This window comes from Camelina sativa, chromosome 12 (genome assembly GCF_000633955.1).
Source record: "Camelina sativa cultivar DH55 chromosome 12, Cs, whole genome shotgun sequence".
NCBI classification, from domain to species: Eukaryota; Viridiplantae; Streptophyta; class Magnoliopsida; order Brassicales; family Brassicaceae; genus Camelina; species Camelina sativa.
This window is the reverse complement of record NC_025696.1, coordinates 28,748,237-28,754,236: the sequence shown is the minus strand read 5'-3', so window position 1 is coordinate 28,754,236 and position 6,000 is coordinate 28,748,237. Positions and strand designations below refer to the sequence as shown.

Genomic DNA, 6,000 nt, shown 5'->3' with positions numbered 1-6,000 from the left:
GGAAAATCACGATTTATGAATCCCAGGATACAACCGATCACGAACTATTACCGTAGCACACCAGTAATAGAACTCAAGCGAACAGATCTACGTTATACTCTCGAGACTACTAAACTAAGAACTTACTTGGACTAAGCAAGGGAGAGGGAGAGAGAGATCTTCAGAGGAAGGAGTGTTTATGTTTTTGTGTGTGTAAAATAATGAGAGGTTATGCCTCTATATATAGTGGAAGGAGGGAGCTCTCAAGAAAATATTCAGTGAATATTCTCGGAGTGCTGCCCAAGTTTGCTTGGAGTTCACACCAAGTCTTTCCAAAAAATTAAATGAGCCTACAGCTGTCTCAAGAGCCAAAAAGCCCAAAAACCAAAAAGCCCAAGAGACCACAGCCCGCGTCCGAGACCAGCCCGGCCCGCCCCGCATCCGTGCTCGGCCCGGTTTGGTTCGGTTCGCGTGTGGGAACCTTCCCTCTTCCTTCTACACACTTTTGAAACTAGAAGAGTGTAAAACTATATATATATGAGTGAAAAATCAATCATATTTCCGATGTGGGATATTTCCCAAACCATCCCAAGTAGCTCACTTCACACTCTTATTTCTCATTCAAATCAACTCCGTTTTGGACGTATGAGTATACCATCTTGTAGTACTCGTTACCAGCTTTCCATTGCACTATCGACCAGACAATTCCGATCAGCCATTTGGCCGGAATTTGGCCGGAAAGTCACCGGAAAGTCATTGTCCCAAAACCTGCAATTTTCTGAAACTTGTTTCTGAAAATTCAGTTCCAACAATCCCCCACATGAATAGAAATAAGTCTAAACATATGACGACATAACTAACCCTATAGACTGACACTACTAGCTAGACTAGACAGACCTTCGAGAGTATATGCGAAACTAACTGTATTTGAGTTGGTGGCATTTTTCAACNTCGGAAAACCATTGTCCAAAACCTGCAAATTTTACATAAAATTGAGAAACAGTATGTTGACGCTCTGATACCATGTAATCTAATGAATCTCCGTGATTCGGAGAGATTGTATTCATAAGATATATATAGTGTATGGTACAAGATAAGGTCGAATATACACCGAATGATATGGGATATACATCAATCAAAGATATTCCTATATCTACGCTAACAGAAGTTAGGAACTTCTAACTAGGCTAGGTGGACTCGGTTTCCTCTTGTTCTTTTGACAACAATCTTCTTTACACTGTCTTCTGATGGCTACTCATGTATGTAACAGGAGGATACAACCAAAGGACTTGCTGATAGTCTCCAGCACAAGTCTGACCAGGCTAATTTAAACTTAGTAAAGGTAGATTACTATAATGTTTGTTAGGTATTGTACAAGTTTACATGTTCAATGTCTCTACTCAATTCAACAGGAAACAGTGGGGTGACTTGATTGCAGTTTAAGTCCTTTTCTACTTTGAGTCATGCTAACACAAACTATTTGGCTGTTGTTAAATTCAGGTAGTTGCCGTAACAAAAAACACGCTCATTATTACCAGTATTCCTCGCAAAACTAATATATCAGATGTGTAAGTATAGGGGGGCTACGGCTTCAGTTTCCACTTTCTTTCTCAGAGTATGACTGATACTTGACCCGCCGCTTTTAGAGCATCGAGTTCTTCTATGATGTTGGAGAAGTTGTCCATGTTCGACTTATTGTAAACCATTATAATAACCATGTGGGCTATGACTTTTTTGAGCTTGCTTCTGCTAACCAAGTAAAGAAGGTGAGATTAGTTTTGTAGTAATGATGGAAAAAAAGTATTCAAGTATAGTCATTGGAAAGTAAGTTTGCTGATTGAATCTTTTATACTCCAGGCGCTGAAAATGAAGTACGGTGAATACATGTGCGGTCATAAGATATTTTTTCATGTGGCTGATCGTAAGAAACCTTCATACCTTTTACCCAAGTAATTTGATTTATATATCTCTGCTTGTAACTTATTTGTTAGAGTTTTGAATGCCATTACATAAGACTAACGCTGTTATTTTTTGTTACTTAGGTATTGCTTAGAATATAAGGCTTGGTAAGAACACATTGGGTGGATGAAACTTTAGATGAGGCTACTTTTTGTTTGAATACAGTTTAAGTCCTTTTCTCCTTAGAGTCATTGCTAACACACTTGGCTTTTAATTTCAGAAAATATTCTTTGTTGCCAATATCTCTCCCCAGACTAAAATATCAGATATGTAAGCAGCGCCTTAAATTTCCACTTTTGTTCTCCAAGCAAGTTTTCTGTGGCTTATATTTTATCCTCCACTTTTGCAGCAAACGTTTCTTCAAATATATGAGAGTTGTTAGTGTTCGACTTATTGTAAACAACGAGGGTAAGCATGTGGGCTATGCCTTAATTTGTTGAGTTTTCTTCTGCTTACAACGCAAACAGGGTGAGAGTATGTAGTATTGTAGTAATGATGAAAAAAATATATTAGATGAATAGTATATAAGTAGTCATTTGAAAAGTTGTGTATGCTTAATTGCTTATGATGAAAAGTAGACAATTAGTTATTTGTTAGAATGATAGCTGATTAAATCTTTTATACCGTAGGCGTTGGAAGAGAAGGACGGTGAATATTTGCACGATCATATGATTTTTTTTGATGAGAGAACATGATGAAACTCCCGATATGCTGAGGTACCTGTTCTTATTTTCTTCAAAATTGGTCGAGCTCAGAAGAAAAGCTTAGCGTTTAATAACAAAACTGTTGCCACAAAGTCGAAAGATGACTTATTTAACATACTTGGCTGTTTAAATTCAGGCAGTTGCCGTAGTAGGTAAAAAGAGGCTCTTTATTTTCCATTTTTCTCCCCAAACTAAAAAATCACATATGCAAGTAAAAAAACTTTAATTTCCTCTTTTGCTCTTGGAGCAAGTTTTCTCTTGACTAATGATGTTTTACCCTTCATTTGTACAACATCAATTTCTATAAAGATGTTGGAGAAGTTGTTCATGTTCGACTCGTTAGTCGTTGCAAACAAAGAGGGCAGGCATGTGGGATATGGCTTTGTTGAGTTTGCTTCTGGTAACGAAGCAGAGAAGGTGAGAGTAGTTTATAGTAGTGATGAAAATAGATGAAAAGTAGTTATTTGAAAGTAGGATTGCTGATTAAATCTTTTATACTGTAGGCGCTGGAAAAGAAGAACGGTGAATATTTGCATGATCACAAGATTGTTCTTGAAGTGGTTGAGACTCCATATATACCATTGACCAAAGTAAATTAATTTTCCATGTTATGGGGACTTGTTGTTGTAACTTGTTGCTAGAGTTTTGATGTCACTACAGAAGACTAACACTATTATTTTGTTCATTAGGTATTGCATAGATTACAAGGTTTGGTAAGAGACTTAACTAACGTTTGCATCTTGAATTTTTTAGCTTATTGGATGAGTTTTTTTGGCATACATGGAGCGATCACTAGGTTTTTTTATATTCCATGTACGAGGACTACCTTCGACAAGAAAGCATTCTGATGGAAGAGAATGAGGCAGTGAAAGGACTTGATGAAACTCCCGATTTTGTGAGGTACATGTTCTTATTATCTTCAAAATATGTCACGAAACGCTCAAGTCCTTTTCTACTTTGAGTTGTGCTAACATTTGGCTATTAAATTCAGCCATTTGCCGTAACATATAAGACACTCTATGTTTGCCGTCTCTCTCTCGCAACACTAAAATATCAGATATGTAAGAAGCAGTACAGCACCCTAAACTTCCACTTTTGGAGCAATATTTTTCATGAACTGATATAATCTATCTTCTATGTTCTACGACATCAGTTTCTTCAAAGTTGTTGGAGAAGTTGTTCGTGTTCGACTTATTATGGATCACAGGTGTGTTTGCTTGTGGGCTGTGGCTTTATTGAGTTTGCTTCTGTTGACGAAGCAGAGAAGGTGAGAGTAGTTTATGGTATTTATTCGAGTAGTCACATGAAATGTATACAAGTAGTCATTAGAAAGTAGGATTGCTGATTAAACCTTTTTATATTGTACGCTGGAAAAGAAGAATGGTAATTCTGAACCTCCTAAAGGTAAGCTCTCAATTTTCTAGGAAAACTCAAATTTTAGACTTTGGTTCTGCCTGTTCTTGGATTATTGAAAGATTGAGTGTATATATCGTTGCTATTTTGTATTATCAGACAGGTGAGAAAAAGCATCGAGAAAACATCTTACGGGGAGAGTTTGCAAAGACAATCCAATTTATTAACAAAGGCGTGGACAAGGAGAATCTTTTAAAGGCAATCGTCCATTTTGATCTAAGCAAACACTACAAAAAAGTACTGCATTTATGCACCCTTAATTTAAGCAGAAATTAATGGGTTGCTTTGTATAATAAGTGTTTATATCCTGGACTTGTTAACCATTTTTCCTTTCATTTGGCAGAGGAGCTGATGGTGCATTCAACCACTTGTGTATCTTTGCAAGGAAAGCATTGGAATTAACTGACTTGTTTTACTGTAAAGTTCCTTCAGGTGTAGGAGGTGATGGAGTAATTTATGATTCGTTTTACAAGTATGTTTGGTATGCTATTATATAGCAAATGCACTCTTCGTGTAACAGTAGCTGTAATTTATAAACTGATGTTTTGAATTTTATTGCACGATATAAACTGATGTTTCTCGAACTTATTGCTATAGTTTTCATCTCTCTACAAAAGATTAACGCTATAATTTTTGTTAATTCGGTACAACCTTGTAGAGAAGCTTTGGTAGGGATCTAAGTACTATTTGCCTTTCGAGTTATGTTGTCATGAGTACATTTTTGGTACACATGGAGAGATCACTAGAGTTTTTTTTTTTTTTTGTCAACCATTGGATCACAACTGGCCGGCCCATTAGCCAAATTCCTACATTCATAGGAGCCGGGACTCGATCCCGGGTGTGATGATGCCTTCTCCAAATGGACTTACCTCCTGCCACTGCACTAAAGTCACTTCACATCACTAGAGTTTTTTATATATTGCAGGTATAAAAACAAACTTCGAGGAGAAAGCCCTGATTTGTAGACTAAACCGGATCTGAAAGAACCAGAGGTACCTAAGTTCTGCGGTAAGAAGCTTCTCTTCTCGACGACTGATTGAAGAAGAAGCATTTGGTGTTTCTAACTTGTTTGTAATTGTGACAACGGAGAAAGACATCAGCCAAGTAAGTAATTCGTTTGTTTTCTAATCGACTGTTTCAATTTGTTATAGATAATTGTAATGGATTTTTATATTAACCAACCTTTTGTTTGGATTTTTCGAAGCCACATTTCATATACTTGCCAATTTGATATACTACTATATACTATTCGATTAGAAAATTATAATAATGAGAAAATAGATATCATAAGCTTAAACGAATTGAGATTAGGAATTACATGAGATTTGTATATGTTATCCTTTTCTGTTATCAAAACTTTCAACTGCTAAGGCAATCTAATGCAAGATATGGAAATCGAGTCTCATTAATGAAGAGAGCGTGAAAAAGAAAAAAAAATCAATATTTCCTTTTTATCATAACCCATAACGGCTAATTGCGCAAAATCTATGGAAAAATATAGAAATCAAATCTTTACGCGATCTTTTTTTCTTACCTATGAGCGAGAGAGAGTGAAAAAAACAAAAACGTATTTTTCTAACCCTAGCTGACCAATATTTTCTATAAATATTTCACATAGTTTCTTTCTCACTTTCATAATTCGTTCATCATCTTTTTTTTTTTCTTTTCACGAAAGCCAAAGGTTTCTCCGCAATCAACAAAGATGAGATCTTCTTTACCTTCTTCCTCTTCTTCTTTTTCCTAAAGCAGTTTGTTTTTCCTAAAGCAGTTTGTTTTTGCTAATTTATTTCGAGAGGATACAATTCTATCTTGATTCAACCTTATAACTCAGTCCTTTTATGGATAAATTAATTTGCAGACGTCGTTAGTGATTGAAGAAAATCGAGCGATGTTTAACTATCTTGACACTTGATCATGTGTGGCTTTCCTCTGTTTTTAACTCTGT

The 6,000-nt window shown here is 36.1% G+C and overlaps 1 long non-coding RNA gene across 1 annotated transcript; it reads left to right on the top strand.

Annotated features, from left to right (window-relative positions):
- Positions 4,018-4,521, top strand: LOC109128119. The gene is made up of 3 exons (XR_002034577.1): positions 4,018-4,046; positions 4,155-4,292; positions 4,399-4,521. It is a non-coding gene; the product is annotated as an uncharacterized LOC109128119 (long non-coding RNA).